Here is a 16,855-nt window from a genome sequence, read left to right as displayed (position 1 = left end):
CTAAAAGATGAACCGTCGCCCCAGTCTGATGTCAAGAGCGCTCTGGAGCAGGTTTTCATCCAGGATGTCTCTGTACATTTCTGCAATCATCGTTCCCTTTATCCAGACTAGTCTCCCAGTTCCTGACGCTGAAAAACATCTCCACAGCATAATGCTGCCACCACCATGCTTCACTGTAGGGATGGTATTGGCCTGGTGATGAGCGGTGCCTGATCACGTTTCCTCCAAACGTGACACCTGGCATTCACACCAAAGAGTTCAATCTTTGTCTCATCAGACCAGAGAATTTGGTTTCTCATGGCCTGAGAGTCCTTCAGGTGCCTTTTGGCAAACTCCAGGTGGGCTGCCATGTGCCTTTTACTAAGGAGTGGCTTCCATCTGGCCACTCTACCATACAGGCCTGATTGGTGGATTGCTGCAGAGATGGTTGTCCTTCTGGAAGGTTCTCCTCTTTACACAGAGGACCTCTGACTAAGGCCCTTCTCCCCCGATCGCTCAGTTTAGATGGCTGGCCAGCTTCTTCCACTTACGGATGATGGAGGCCACTGTGCTCATTGGGACCTTTAAAGCAGCAAAAATTTTTCTGTAACCTTCCCCAGATTTGTGCCTCGAGACATTCCTGTCTCGGAGGTGTACAGACAATTCCTTTGACTTCATGTTTGGTTTGTGCTCTGACATGAACTGTCAACTGTGGGACCTTCTATAGACAGGTGTGTGCCTTTCCAAATCATGTCCAATCAACTGAATTTACTACAGGTGGACTCCAATCAAGCTGCAGAAACATCTCAAGGATGATCAGGGGAAATAGGATGCACCTGAGCTCAATTTTGAGCTTCATGGCAAAGGCTGTGAATACTTATGTACATGTGCTTCCTCAATTTTTTTATTTTTAATAAATTTGTAAAAATCTCAAGTAAACTTTTTTTCACATTGTCTGAGGAAAAACATGAATTTAATCAATTTTGGAATAAGGCTGTAACATAACAAAATGTGGAAAAAGTGATGCGCTGTGAATACTTTCTGGATGCACTGTATTTGTGCACCATCAGGCAGAGGCAAACCTGAGCAAACAGGTGAAAAAAGGCTAACTTTTAATTTTCCTCCGTGTTCCAACTCAAAAACATGAATGTGGGTGTGATGGCTGACAAATATGCGTGTCTGATTAGGCTGGCGTGCTGTGGCGTGTTCATTCGAATGGAAGCTCCCATCTTTAGTTAGTCATACACTCTGGTGCACTGCTCATATGATCTACAAGAATCCATCAAGAGACACAAAAGTGTGTGTGTGAGTCAATGTGCACGTGTATGCCAATTTGCAAGGTGTGTGGTGTGTGTGTGTGAGAACAAACAAAATGTCCAACCAAAGGCAGAATGACTTGGAAAGTTAATACAATTCAGATATCACAAGTTTAATTAAATGTCCTTTACAGGAAAAAAAAATAAAATTTGCATAATATTTCATTTCTTGTCAAGCTTCCAGTGTTACAAATTTCTTTTTGGAGCAGAATCAGGAATCCTTTAGAGAAGTACGGCAGTGAACATGAGTGGGAGACCTTGTATAGACGTGCCTGTGTTCTGTATTTGAGATTTTACTTTGGTATGCATTTTCTTTATGTCAGTGTGCCTCTGTGTTCAGGATTGGTACATGTGTGAGTTTTTTCTGATCCCGTCTTCCTACCTTGTGCTCGTGTACTTTGATGTGTCAGTATGCATGTGTCTTTGGCCCCTCCCCCAGTCATTGCTGGCCTCTCCCCCCAGGCATGAGCGGCTTGTGATATATCGTTAGTGATTGTGCATTGTGAGGCGCCAGAGCTCCCCAACTCTCCTGCCTGACACCTTCTTAATTAATTTCTTCCCTGCACAAAAGCCGAGCGTTTCTTCCTGTCAGTTTAAAAAAAAAAAAAGCAACCCCAGTGGAAGCACATTATCGTTTTTATTTGGTCCGACAGCAGTGATTGAATGCCTAGTCAGTACTGAAGCTATGCCAGGAGAGTAAGAGTTCAAGTATAGCCCTTAAAAGGCCAAACGCTGATGAATACCCCTCATAAGACAGCGCCTCATCTGCACGCACCTCTTAAACCTTAAATAGCTCAATGGACTGAGTCGGCAGCCAGATGTCTTTCCTGAAAAACTGCAGTACTGATTTTCTATAGCATCCTTGCTAGCCAGCACGTCTGTTATACAGAGGTTAGGGCGGGGGTTGTATCAGTGAGCAACTGCAATGGGACAAAAATAGCAAAGTTCACCTCACTCTGAAAAATTAAACAGTACTACAAAAACAAACAGGGATAGCCCATGATGGCTTAACTGCTGCAGTGCTCTGTTTCTGACTTTCATATTGTTTAGCATATAGTCATGTACAGTCCTCTTAAGTACTTTACACCTATATCAACGTAGGCACCCATATGAAGCTAGACTTTTTTTAACAAGATCGACAATTTAGTGCCAGTCTTGGCTCAATGTGTCCAGTTACTTAATGTGTTGTTGCTCTTACTGAAAAAATATGTGTAAACAAATGTAAGATGATGGTTTGGTTTGGAATGGTTTTCACTGTAGTAATGTGTTGTGTTAAATTTAAAGATTACTCACATTCATTTAACTATTGCACAAGCTCTTTCCGAGGGTGGGTGGGATATATAAGTGAACCTGCAGCCTTTCAAGGCCATCTGTTTAACATCCATTCTACACATGACTTAAAGCTTTAAACACAATACTCCTATGATGGGATTGCATAACATAAAACATACAGTATTACACAGTCATAATTTTATTATCCCAAACTCTGAAGCCTGATTGGCATCTTGACTATTCTTTGCATGATTGTAGATTTCTTCCCATAACCCTACCGCCAGTGTGTTGTAACCTGTCAATGTTAAGCTGTCCTGAATTTACAGATGTTAAATGGTCACTGGGCTCCCAGTTCAGAATAAGCTTTTTCTTAAACCATAGAAGAATGTGAGAAATGGGCCCCAAACAAATAGCCAGTCTCACTATGGCCAGTCAGGGAACTGTGGACTTTCACATATAAGCTGAACTAGTCAGGGTAGACGTGGTAGACTCATTTCAAGTCTTAAATAAAATCAGATGTTAGTTCATTCTTGTCTTTGTCTTGCATCGGACATAATACAGGAACTGGTTTACTGTTGGCAGTTATGGTCTCTGTTTTACAAGAAAAACATTACAACACTGGAGAAAGTCAACAGAAAAACTACTAAATTTAATTTAGCAATGCAGAGTGTAAGTGTTGAGGAAAGACTAAGAAATTTAGTTTATAAGATATGTGGGAATAAATGACTCATTCTTATCCTTCTGGTCAGTTATCAGATCCCACACAGTACATTCCTCTATTCTAGTCTGGGTATTCAAAGCCAGTTTGGCAACAAGGCAAAGTCTCATTTTAGTCCAGACACCTAACTTGACATTTGGGAATTAATGGATGGAGCACAATAACAGCACATGAAAGAGACAACGCTGCAGAACAGGTGCTTTAAAACTCTTTTATGATATTTGTGGTTTGCAAAGGATGAGTGGAGTTATTTTCTTAACCAGATGCAGAGCACAGCCTTTAACCTTTGTAAAAGAGAACAACGACAAGATATAAGTTTGGGATGAAAAAGCAATATATGCTTTTAAGCGAAAGAAACATCCTTCTGGATGCGAGACTCCCCAAAATGGTGACACTTCCGGTAAAATACAGGCCAGGCTGGAAGAGGCGGGGCCAGGTGGACCGACACAATAAATCACATCAGAGGCTGTAAGGTTGTCAGTCAACCAGTCTGCAGAGGGAGGAAGAGAAGAGGTGTTAGTGTACAGCACCACCATGTGGATCGTCGAGGAATTACCACCGCCAGAGCTTTTAAGCTGTCCCTAATGTGCACGTATGATACCATATATCTATAGTAATATTTTGTTACACTGTGTCCTCAGAGTTTGAGACGTACCAACTGTAAACGTGACAATTACATTTTAAAAGAATTCAGCAAGGCTGCAATTTTGTCACACACAGGAGTATTCCTCATTACAAGATTTGATTGTAGTTCTTTGAATTGTTAAGATTATACAACATTCGAAAACCAAATTAATCTGATTTAATGTCATGGGGGAATGAAGCTTATTTCAGCAGCATTAGGCACAAACCAGGAACAGGATGCCATTTTATTGCATGGCCAACTCACACACATCCATACCCACTCATGTAGGCCATTTATGCTCCTGCATTAATTAATTGCAGTTTTTAAATAAGAAATTGCTGGCGCATATGTTATGGTGATCTGTAGAGGAGCTGTTCATCAAGTGTCTGTTAAAGTGGTTTGGGTTCATCTGGGAGTCAGCAGCCATAAAAATATTCAAAAAAGAAATATGGGCAAAATCTGAGCAAGTGAGTTAATAATTAATCTGTGTGTATGAATGAAACCCACATATACACATATATGATGAATGTCTTCTAAAATAAGGCTCACTCAGCCCAGAGTTTCCATGATATCACCCGACAGCAGGAAGATGCTATCTAATTAAGTAAGATAATTTAGTGGCAGGAGCAAACCAGTAAAATACAAGATTCTTATTTTGATGTGGATGATCAGCCTGTAATCTGATCCGATGATTTTAACACTTGGGTAGTAGCTGAATGAGTGGGATACACCTAGTGAAGGCATAATACAACAACATTCTACTACAGCATATTTCATTATACAGAAGACACATTACCAGAATAAATAAAAGTACCTTCATTCTAAGCAGATTGCGTATTGTATTGGCAGTTTCAAAATCCACATAATCAGAGCATTACTTACAACTCAGCTAAGCAACACAAATGCCAAAACCACCTTCTTCACCATTTAAACAGCCTACAGTGCAAAAGGATCGAAAGCAAAACCAGAGAGTTTGAAAAGCACCGCTATGGTTTAAAGAATTTGATTTTTAGTGTTCTGCCAAGAAGGAAAAAAGCAAAGGGGAAAAAAAACCTTCTCCTTTAAATGCCAGACCGAAGAGCTAGGAGTTTAGCCGCATCATTGCATGGGCAAACCCCACTTGCTTTTTTTAAATCTAAAGTTCTCTGCTAAAGACATAACTGGCACAAAAGGATCAGGAGAAGGATCGTAAGTCGAAAAGCTAGAAATGAGTTGTTAACCAGTAAGTCAAAATAAATGTTGCCAAAACCTAAACGCTTACCAGACTCAAAGTCAAAAAGCATTTCTTTGAGGTTCTGGCAGCAAAATATCAAAAATAGGTGAAGCATTCAAAATACCCACAGAAAACAGGCTAGAATTCCATCTAGTCTGCCCAAAAAAGGTCTTACTCTAGGGTAGCCTGAACATAGTAAAGGGTTCGGCCTTTAAAGCAATAAACAAAGGGAATTGGCAAAATTAGTAATGTCCAAAAATATATCAAGAATATCAAAAAATATTTAAGCTGCATTTGCCCAAAATTACCAAAGTTCTGCAGTTTTAGTTTGCTTCATGGGATTCTGGCAAAAGCTTGATGCGTTGAAATGATTCCACAGACAAAATAACTTAACTTATAAAAAATTTAGTAAAAACTCAAAGTAAAACAGTTTACTTATAAAAATAAAGAAAAGATTTAAGAGACGTTCTTTTTAAAGCTTATAAATCTTGTTTCATTTCTTTAAGTTTGCTTATACTGCTGGACCATTTGTAAATGGTCAGAAAACTGACTTAATTAACACTGTATCACGGATATATCTAAGAAGGTTCTATCTCATGTTAACTTTCAGGGGGTGAAAGGCTATACCATAATCTATAGCTACGATTCCAATAGGAATTCGCCAAGCTAATACAGTGGAGCACTTTAAAAACTGCTAAAAACTCATTACTTTAACATGGCCTTCTCATAACTTCATTTTAATTTAATTAAATCCTGATACTCTGTATTTTTAATTAATTATCATAACAATTCATGGTGGCTCTAAAATCCATACTAACCCCTACTCTCTCTTCTGTTTCTTTCCCGGTTTTCAGTGGTGGTGACCTGGGGCTGAGCGGTCTCATGGTCTGGAACCCCTGCAGATTTTATTTTTTCTTTCCAGCCGTCTGGAGTTTTTTTTTTTGTTTGTTTGTTTTTTCTGTCCCTAACCATCAGACCTGTTGTCTTACTTTAATTCTTGCTTTGTCTTTTTTCTGTTTTCTTCATCATGTCATGCACTTTGAGCTACATTATTTGTATGTGAAAGTTATATTCTATTCAAATTAAGCAAACACAAATATGAGTTAAACTTAAAGCATTAACTTAAAAAATTGGCTCTTACAAATATCTTACCAGAGAGAGAAACTGTAAAAACTCTGGCTCTAAGATAATTCCAAGACAAGATTCTCTCTAAAAAAAGGAGGATTTTATTTGACAAAAGGCAAAAAAGAGAAAAATGGCACAAATCCACAAAGGAGCAAAAACTTAGTGAACAAGTCCTGATCTACTAACCAAAGGCAAAAATCCAGAGCAAAAACAAAAATCACAAAACCTGAGTATCAAAGAAAAAAGTATTGCTTACAGAATGCAACTATAAAAACTACACTAAAATAATGAATAACGTGGGACCCGCTGTCCAGTCCTCCCTCTTTTGTGGGCCGTGTGGGAATGGAAAAGGTGGCCCCACACATACAATCTTTTAGATATCCAAAACAGGACATCCAAAATGTCAGCATCCATAAACAAAACTGCAAAAATATAATAGTAAAATAAATGATACTCTAGGGGTTAATAAGAAACAAAAAAAAACACATGTACAAAATTAAATTATGATGCTTACAACCCATAAAAACGCCAAAGCAGTACTAATAAAAATGATCATATAAATGTATTTTTTTTAACAGAGAGTAGTGTTACATGGCTAGAAAAAACTTTTTAAAATCTTTCTTATGGATTAATGAATAGATTTCTGCCAGAGTGAGAACAGCAGAAATCTTACGTCTTCAATATGATTTAGTACACTTTTAAAAAATGTTTGATGCACCTTGCTTGTAATAAGATGCTATTCTGTGTAATATCCACTAGAGAGCTCCCTGTCTTTCAATTCAGAATGAAGGATTCGGGCAAGGCAAGGTCATTTAGAAGGTGTAAATCTATAAGAGTGCAGGAGAAGGAGAAAGTGAAGAGACCAAACGATAAATAGATTGCCTGGGGCTTTTATGTTGTCTCTCTTGTAACTGTGTGTTGCTATCTGAGGTTCAGTCCTATTTAAACTCTCTGTCTAATCCCGATCTTGGCTTTCACTCACTCTCTAATGTAAGAGTTTGTAATCTTCAGGCTATAGTTTGTTGTTTCTGCATTCTTTTTACAGTGGAACCTTGGATTGCGAGTAACTTGGTTTGCGAGTGTTTGGCAAGACAAGCTAAAATCCATCCATCCATCCATTTTCTAACCCGTTGAATCCGAACAGGGTCACGGGGGTCCGCTGGAGCCAATCCCAGCCAACACAGGGCACAAGGCAGGAACCAATCCTGGGCAGGGTGCCAACCCACCACAGGACACACACAAACACACCCAGCACACACTAGGGCCAATTTAGAATCGCCAATCCACCTAACCTGCATGTCTTTGGATTGTGGGAGGAAACCGGAGCGCCCGGAGGAAACCCACGCAGATACGGGAGAACATGCAAACTCCACGCAGGGAGGACCCGGGAAGCGAACCCGGGTCTCCTAACTGCGAGGCAGCAGCGCTACCACTGCGCCACCGTGCCGCCCTACAAGCTAAAATTTTTAATAAATTTTGACTTGATAAACAAGTGATGTTTTACAATACGAGTAGTACGTATACGCTTTGTCTGCCAAGCACCACGTGATTACAACTGAGCTGATGGTTCTTCTTTCTCTCGCTGCAGGATTGTGGGTAATCATCTCCTATTCTCCGTCTGAGTCGGTGTGCCTCACTCAAATGGTCAACATTCGTATGAGAGTATACTTTTTACTATAGCATGGTGATCACGTGTGTGTGTGTGTTGTAACGTGTGTGTCCCTGTCTTGCACCCCAAAACACAAAGTTGAGTCTCAGTACTTTAGTGACACCAGCTTTATTCAGCTTGAAACAGGAACAGCACGGTTATTTATAATTGCGGGATCTGCCACTAACTATACACAGAAACAGGAGTCAGGCAGGTTTGGGGCCAAGTAATACTGTGCCCGGCACATTTATAATGTTCCTGTATTACCCATCAATGGTAGGCGCTTATAGCATGCCCACAATCTTTTTGGATTCACTTTTACGGCGAACTGCTACAGCACTTGGAGCCTGCAGTTGCTTCGGAACGCTCTTCCACCTGTTGTCCCGTTGGGTGGAATCCCAAAAGAGTTTAGAAACTCACTCACAGCAGCCATGATTTTTTCAAAGGTTAAGTGCAGGTTAATTTGTTTTATGTATTTTTACTTTATATTTTGTATTAAATTATTTTTATATTAATAGTTTTGGGTTGTGGAATGAATCATCTGAGTTTCCATTATTTTGAGTTTCCATTATTTCTTATGGGGAAATTTGCTTTGGATTGCGAGCACGTTTCTGGAATGAATTATGCTCGCAAACCAAGGTTCCACTGTATTTGTGATCTCTGGCATTTCTTACTTCAACTTTGTTTTGCCTTGCCATTTGGATTAATTTTGTTCATGTTTTGCACTTCCTTCCTTGCCCATTTGGTCTAGTTTTCCTTAGTATGTATACAGCACTCATCTGTGCTTGCTTATGTGTGCAATTCTTAAATAAAACTACAGGTGTCCATCACTGTCTCTTAAAACTCCTTATTCTTACAGAGTACTAGGGGGCTCTACCTCCTGCTCGCTTCACTCGCCCACCCCCGGATTTGGTTTACCGGATATACAATTTAAAGGGATTGTTCTTTTCATGGGAATTGTTACATATGCATTATTTTTATATTTACTTTAAAACTTTAGTAAAAACAATATTTGGAATTAACTTTTTTTCAAGATCACATTGAATTTTTATTCCGTGTTTAGACTTACATCGTGACAATGCAACGTATAACATAAAGAATCTCATGTTAGAAATCTCTGTCTGACGAGACTTCATACCGCGACAACGTTTTTGGAATCTTTTCATTCTTGCTGGCAACATGAATTAGATGATCTACAAGTCTCCGGCTTATAGTTTAGATCCGAACAATATATCCGATCTCTTTTCACTGTTATGTTATTTCACTGAGTAATAATTTTTGTTTGTTTGCAATCTTTACTATCCTTTTTTTGAGTCTTTTGAATTTTCGTACTTCCATTATCTATAACCTGCTCTGCATGTGTGCCGCGTCAGCATCTTTGGAATCTTTTAATTCTCGTGGATATGCCTCTTCATTGTGAAGAAACACTAGTTTTTTTTTCCCTTATGGCAACACAAATTAGACCAGGCATGTCAAACACGCGACCCGCGGGCCGCATGCGGCCCTCAACAGAAATCTGTGCGGCCCGCATGACAGATCCTAGTTAGCACTAAACTTGTACAAAATGATTACTATCGTTTGTGATTGAATCATTCAGCATTACTTATTGACTTTCCTTTCTTCCGCCTTCTGACAAAAGTGCATTTTCCCATGGCATTACGGTACTGGAAATGTCATCTGCTAGTATAGTTGCAGCCTGGGCCTCAGCTCCTCGATATTCTAGGCATCACACACCTTGACCAAAGTTAATTTAGCCATGACTGAAGTGCTAAGCGGAAGCAGCCTGATGGGCTACACTACTGGCTTGGCTGCAGAGACTGGCCACTGGGCAGAACTGACCATCACGAGTAGTAATACCTTGCATATTTTCATTTAATGGAGCGGGACATCGTCGGGCGGATCGGTGCGGCATACACAGTGATGCGGGCTCCGCATCGGTCTTTCTTGGTGAAAACGGAGTTGAGCCATTAGGTTAAGCTCTCAATTTACCAGTCGATCTACACTCCTACCCTCACCTATGGTCATGAGCTGTGAGAAGTGACCAAAAGAATGAGATCATGAATACAAGCGGCTGAAATGAGTTTCCTCCGCAGAGTGTCTGGACTTTCCCTTTGTAACGCACACATGATGCTTCAGCTGGGCTTGAATCACAGCGTTTGCATGACTTTTATTTTGACAAGTTATTGGGTGTCTTTAGTTTGCATAATTAATTGTGCAGTTTTGCCGGGAATAGGAAAGGAAAATGGCGACATATGGGGTTAACAATCAAGCACCTCGTTGAAAAGTGAACAAGGTATTAATTTCTCTGTGTTATAAGTAAAATGAATGTTTATGTTAAGTTATTTACATGCTTTTTATTTTGTACTTTGCCTTTTATAGCTCTTACGGTGTGTTTATGAACAAGGTCACAGAAACGATAATAAAATTCATAAACCATCAGTCTGAGAGTCTCTGCACCCTTAAAGATAGGGTGAGAAGCTCAGTCATCTGAGAGGAACTGCTCCTCCGCATCAAGACGATTCAGATGAGGTGGCTCAGGCATCGGATCAGGATGCCTCCTGGACGCTTCCCTGGTGAGGGAAAGACCCAGCACACGCTGGAGGGGCTATGTCTCTCGGCTGCCCTGGGAACGTCTTGGGATTCCCCCGGGAGAGCTAGTAGAAGTGGCTGGGGAGAGGGAAGTCTGGGCATCTCTGCTCAAGCTGTTGCCCCCGCAACCTGATCTCAGATAAGCAGAAGAGGATGGATGTTTTTTTGCTTTAGTTTTATGTCATTTTGTGCTAGTATTGTAACAAACAGTTAGTGCAGACTACAGCTGAAGATCTGAAGTGGATGTGAGAAGTTGGTGAGTTGCTTATTAACAATCTTTTGTGATTTTGAGTTTGTAAAATTAGTGTAGGTCAGGGGGCTTTTTGCATATCGCTTTATTTTACAATATAAACTTTGAAGTAAACTTAGTAAAGTAAAATTAGATTTTTGGAGGATTTGCTTTCCAACTTGAATTACTGAGTAATGAATTCAGTGAGCATTTTTGTGATTTCAGTTCACATGAACAGGACTTTGCGCTGTTTACGTCACCATACTCTTACAATGTTGAGAATGCGCCTGAGAATATCCAAATGGAACTGATTGAATTGCAGTCAGATTCTATTCTGAAGGCAAAATATAATGAAGTTGGTGTGCCAGGCTTGTATGCTTACCTGCCACCCTCATATGTGCAGATCCGTAAGTTGGCATCGAGAGTACTGTCTATGTTCGGAATCACTTACCTTTATGACAATTGTTTTCGTTAATGAAAGCTACCAAAACCCCATAACGCTCAAGACTTACTGTCGAGCACCTTTCATCCCTCATAAAAGTTGCAGCTGCACAAGATTTCAAGCCTGATATTGACGAACTGGTTACTAACAAGAGATGCCAAGTGTCGGGACAAAAGAAATCGATCTCAGACTGTAAGACTCCTATATAAGGATCTTGCTAAGAGGCTAAAACTCTGATTGTACACTGTTGTACGGAGATTGTATGGAAATAAATAGCTTTTCTTTAAACTTACATTTTTTAAAGTTTTCAGTATTAGAAAGAAAGCTACAGTAACTTTGTGTAATACTATTTTTGTTACAGTGTGGCCCGCTGATGCACATATAGCAGTCATAGCGGCCCATCAATGGTAGTGAGTTTGATATGCCTGAATTAGACGATCTACAAGTCTCTGACTTAAAGTTTAAATCTGAACAATATATTCAATTTCTTTTATCTGTTCCGTTATTTAATCGAGTAGTAATTTTTGTTTGTTTGTACTAATGTGATCTTTCCTATCCTTTTTTTGCGACTTTCGAATTTTCAATTCTTCCATTATCTCTAACCTGCTTTGTATGTGTACGACGCCAACATTTTTAAATTTTTTTATGACGTTCTACTTTGTCCTCTACTCTTTGTCCTTTATTTCCGGCCCCAAGTGTGGTTAAATCTCTTTCTCGTGGGACGTATAAGTGTCTCTCTGAGAAAATCACGTCTCGTCTCCTTCCAAGATTTTTTTTCATAATAGAGAGATACCGAAATGCAAATGTGAAAGATGGGAGTCTCTTAAACAGTTCTGTTTAGATAACATTCAGTGCCCTTGAGAGCAAAAACACCAAAACAAAACTTCCACCTTGTGCCCCTACTGATACTGCAACTCTCATGCTTTGCATACAGACCCATATAATTGTTGCCTTTGTTGACTTCGGTAGTAGCCTTGTGTGTCCTTCAGGACATGGATGAATGCAGCCATCAAACTGTCTAACATGACCAAATATGAGCTTAATGTCTGCTTCTCTTGCTGTAGGGGTTCCTTTCCTGTCTGTATCTGCTGAGTAACCTGCTCACCATTGTCTCCTTCAGGCTAAAGGGTTAAAGAAGCTGAGCTATTCTCTAATGAATGTCCTGTGGAGCTGCTGAGAAGAATCACATGGGGAACCTCCAGGAAGCTAGCCCTTGGTACCATTTGCTCTCAGATGCATGCTGATACGGTGACCTCTCCAAGAAGTGCAGGGCTGGCCTCCTGCCTGCCTGGTGACCAGGGCTGAATGTTGTCTTCCGCTGAAGTTAGCAGGAATGTTAATACCAGTTTGCCTTACACAAATCCACGGTGAAACTTTCAGGAAAGCAACAGCTGGCAATAGCTTGGTAATTACACAGCAGCCAGCCATTTTTTTTTAGCCCATGTAAAATGTGCTGTGAGCTTTTCAAGTAAAATTGTACCTCCCTTCAAACCAATTATGAGTTGTGGGTTTTTGGTGAAACTGACTGCAAAAAATGGAAATACTTAGCAAGACTCCTTGCTAATTTCTTGTCATCACATGCACATAGCATTTGTAGTTGATTCAATCCTTACAGTGCACATAGTGGGAATTATTGGTTTCTCACAATGTTCACAGCCCAGTTTCACTCCAGGTTGCAGTGCCTTTTGCACATTCACTCTTGTTCTCATAGATGTCCTCCCACAGTCCACAGGCATAACTTTAGGTAATTCCCAGCAGTTGACCAAAGTTCAATTCTGCAAGATTGGGTCGTGTTCTGCTGGGGTACAGTTTATTTCACTACACCCCAGAAAAGGAGTGCAGACATAAGTAAATGAAAGGATGGAGCTTTATAAAAGGGAATGATTCTGAAGGCATGCTGTTTAGCAAAATCTAATGCTGGGATGTCAACACATCCAATGTTCTCTTGGGTCTCCATCTGCTCCATTTTTTTGACATCACACGTTTCTTCTTAAATGTTTCAGAGTGTCATTTTTGCAGATGTCTGTTGTCATCACATCATTTCATGTTCTGTTCCCATTCATATTTTGGAGGTGTTAAGTGGGTGGGGTGGTTTGCTATCCATTGAAGCATTTCTAAGTATCCCCATTGTGGTACTTCACAAATCATTGCAGAGGCTTCATAGACCTCACTTTCCAGAGTGTTTGATATGTTATTCTTGCCGTGTGGGCTGTCTTTCTATTTTTTCATTTTTCTTTTTGCTTTTGTTCAACTGGTGCCGCCACTCCTCCTTTAAAGAATGAATGTAATATTGCGGGCATTTTGTGCATTTTACAAGATGTTACTCTTGGGGCTTCTGGCTCAAAGAGGGTCACAAGATTATACTACCACAGCACAGCTAACCATCTGTCTGCTTTTATCAATAAGTTGTAGGATGTACGTGCTGCAAGTATGTAAATGGTCGGCCATGAACCATTAACCCTCTGCATTATTTACTAATGGTAATTTTCTGACTATTCCAGGACTGACTTTATGTGACGCCTCACATATTATCCTTTTTTTTTTTACTTGCCTGACTCCCTGTGCCCCCCACTAAATTGGCCCACATTTCACATAGCTTGCATTATTTATGACAGACCTGGTAACCTCTGGCCCATCCCTAACCATCACTGTTTTTCTTGCTCTATATGATGTTTCACTCATCTTGCATAATTTATTAAGGCTTTTAACCCAAGTCTCTCCACCCACCCGCACAACACATGCCAAGCATTTCTTTATTTCATGTTGTGCACATCATCAAACTGTGCATTTTCTCCTGCATCCCCAGTCTCCACAAAGTACTTACTTCATATGACGATCCACATGCCTTGCATTACCAATTATTATTATTTTTGGCTCAAGTGACATGTCAGACATATTTTAGGGTGGTGTTCCTCACTCCACCCTTGCCCACCCAGGCTGGCATTACATAACATTTTTCACATTTTCTAAGCAGGGGTGTTTATTGGAGGGTAAAAATTTGGACAAGAAGATTACACAGCTTTTCTGGCTATTGATCAGTGCTGTAAATTCTACAGGAGAGAGAGTACCTGTGGCGCCACGCTGGCAGATTCATCGCCAGTGCAAATGCTAGGCAGACTTACACACAAATAAGTCCCACTCCTTATCAGCGAACACAAGATTCTTGTGTCACTGCCAAGCTTGCACCGTTTGCTGCTCAACATGCATCCCTTTGGCATTCACCAAGTGCCGACAACTGGGTACAGCAGGTTGGAGTGTTGAGATTCTTTGGTGAAAGAATGAATGACATCCATCACTGAAAATGCATCCTAAACATAAGGGATTAACTGTCAATCTCCAGCTTTTGCAGCCCTGAAAGGTTACGCACGAGAGAAGCAGAGCACCTGAGCATCAGCAGTGTGTATGTGTAGGAGGCCGTTTGAGAATGTGGACGTGGCTTCTTGTACCTGTACCCGCACGTGTTCACCATGTGCTGAGCGGCTGCCAGATGTCTCGCTTTCTCACCGCACTTTTGTTAGAGGGGAAGGCTTGATGGCTCCACGCCTCAGGCTAACATGACAGCTGACACAGATTTTTTATTTCTTTTTAAACTTTAAAGCTAAAATGCAAAACAAACTTTTAAGGGTGCAAGCGAACTAGCAGAAGCTCCTGTTTGCCTGCCTTTATGAGGCAGTTCACTTCACAAAAGGTCTTTGTAGGTGTGTAAAATAAAAAGTGCACACTGCCTTGCCCCCATCCCAATTGACATGTCCAGTGTACAAAGGTGTCCTCATACATTTCATTGTATTCTGCACACATGACAATACTACTGTTGCTATGTGTGCATTTGCCTTCACGCCAATGGCACATCTACACCCACAATGTATGAGTACATACAAGTACATGCATCTTAATGCTGGTACATACAAAAATAATAAATTACACCAATGTGCATACACCCTGGGACAGCTATCCAAATACACACATTGTAATAATCTTGTATGTACACATGCAGCGGCTCCTGGGTGCACTCGTGTACAGACACGGACACACGGACTGTACTCCACATACTCACAAACAGACATCAGTATTGGTGCACACATAAAGTACACGTGGCGTACTTTCACACAGAAATCAGGTTTATATACCCACATCCACACATATACATGAAAACATATTTTTTCAAAAAAAATTTAAGTGCATACAGTGAATGCATGCACATTGATCTGTATAAATTCATACTGTAAAGGAAAAGCATCCAATGCACAGGACAAAATGACTAAAAATGTTTTTTATACAAAAAGGAGATATCAACAGTGGAAAAATGCATAACAAAAAGGGAAAGGACAGAAATAAAACCCTAGTTTTCACCTTGGGTCTAGGTACACAGGCACAGCTGTGAGAAGAGCTTCATCCATGAGAAAATGCAGTTCTTAACAAGATAGACCTAAAAGCAAGGAGACATCATTTGTAGGGAGATCATTCCAGATGTTTGTCTAATGTGACACAATCCCTCTTTTTTGATTTTTAGTTCTAGATAGCTGTGAGATGGTTTTTTGATAACCTTCTGCTGTACTAATTCATTTCCAGCCTTGGTCGGGTAATAATGACATGTGAACTAAACACACACTACATACTACAAAGTTGGTGCAAATGTTGCCTGGACAGAGAAAAGATTTCTGTATAGCTCCTTAATAAGGGAGGCTTTAAGTGAATAGACCACCCAAATCAGTCAATGAAAGCTTAATCATTAAAACTTAACAACCCCCTGATATTGGTTAACATTTCTAAACCCAACATGGAGAGTGAAGTGTAAGATATCCTCTAGCTTCACCCTGCCTGTCTTGATTGACCAGATGGCCTTTCCTTCAAATTAAACTTCACCTCTCACTCTTTCCGCACTTTGAGCCCTTTAAACCCAGAGAAGGGCACTATATGTCAGTATCAATGCCTATGAAGCACAGTCAAGCAGAACCCCTGCAGCCATCCCCCACCGCCCGTTTTGTTTCCCTTGCTCTTTCAGATGATTGTGCTGTGTCTCCCCTTTTCTTCTTTGCCCTTGAACTCTTCTGTTCTCAAGCTTACCACCACTGCTGTTCCTTGCATCGCTGGCTCAGGTCTTAAGATGCAAGCAGTAATGAATGCCTTCAGGTTTAACCAGCTGGGGTTCAACCAGGCGGCAACAAAACAATCTGACCTCACGTGATTGCCAACAAGCTCGTCTCTTCCTGGTGCAGGAATCAAGAGCCAGGCAGGTCTTTTAAAAGGAAAATATCTGAGCGGCAGGAGCTGTAGGACATCTGTTTAAGAGAAATAGTCGGAGGCTGCCTTTGAGCAGTAATGGATAGTCTTGTCTTGACCCCCATACTCAATGTCAAAGTGCTTTCAGCAAATCAATTGACAACATATAATTAAAACATTGGCTTTACAGGGTTAAACATTAGGAGAGAATGTTCTAACTACTGATAAGAGGCAGAGCAATGACAAGCTGTATGGACGTCAAATCTAAAATTAGCGAGTTTCATCCAGCCCCATCTCATCATCACCTCAGACAAGCACGTTGTTACCACAGACCAGGCAAACTGAACTGAACAAGGACTTCCTCCTTCACCTGTGGCCTCTACAGGGGAGGAGAGCAGGCTGTCAAAAAGCTGAGAGCTACCAGATAAATCAGATAGGCTACGATGTCACATCCCTGAAGGCAGCCCGAGAATTTGAGA

General features: G+C 40.6%; 1 long non-coding RNA gene across 1 annotated transcript in view; it reads left to right on the top strand.

Annotated features, from left to right (window-relative positions):
- Positions 1-12,651, top strand: part of LOC120519156 — a 28,737-nt gene extending 16,086 nt beyond the window's left edge. Inside the window, exon 2 of the long non-coding RNA XR_005631399.1 lies at positions 12,277-12,651. This is a non-coding gene — a long non-coding RNA (uncharacterized LOC120519156). The remainder of the gene's footprint in view (positions 1-12,276) is intronic.
- Positions 12,652-16,855: the final 4,204 nt, after the last annotated feature.

This window comes from Polypterus senegalus, chromosome 18 (genome assembly GCF_016835505.1).
Source record: "Polypterus senegalus isolate Bchr_013 chromosome 18, ASM1683550v1, whole genome shotgun sequence".
Lineage (NCBI taxonomy): Eukaryota > Metazoa > Chordata > Cladistia > Polypteriformes > Polypteridae > Polypterus > Polypterus senegalus.
Note: the sequence above shows the minus strand (reverse complement) of the source record. Positions and strands in the feature narration are given on the sequence as shown.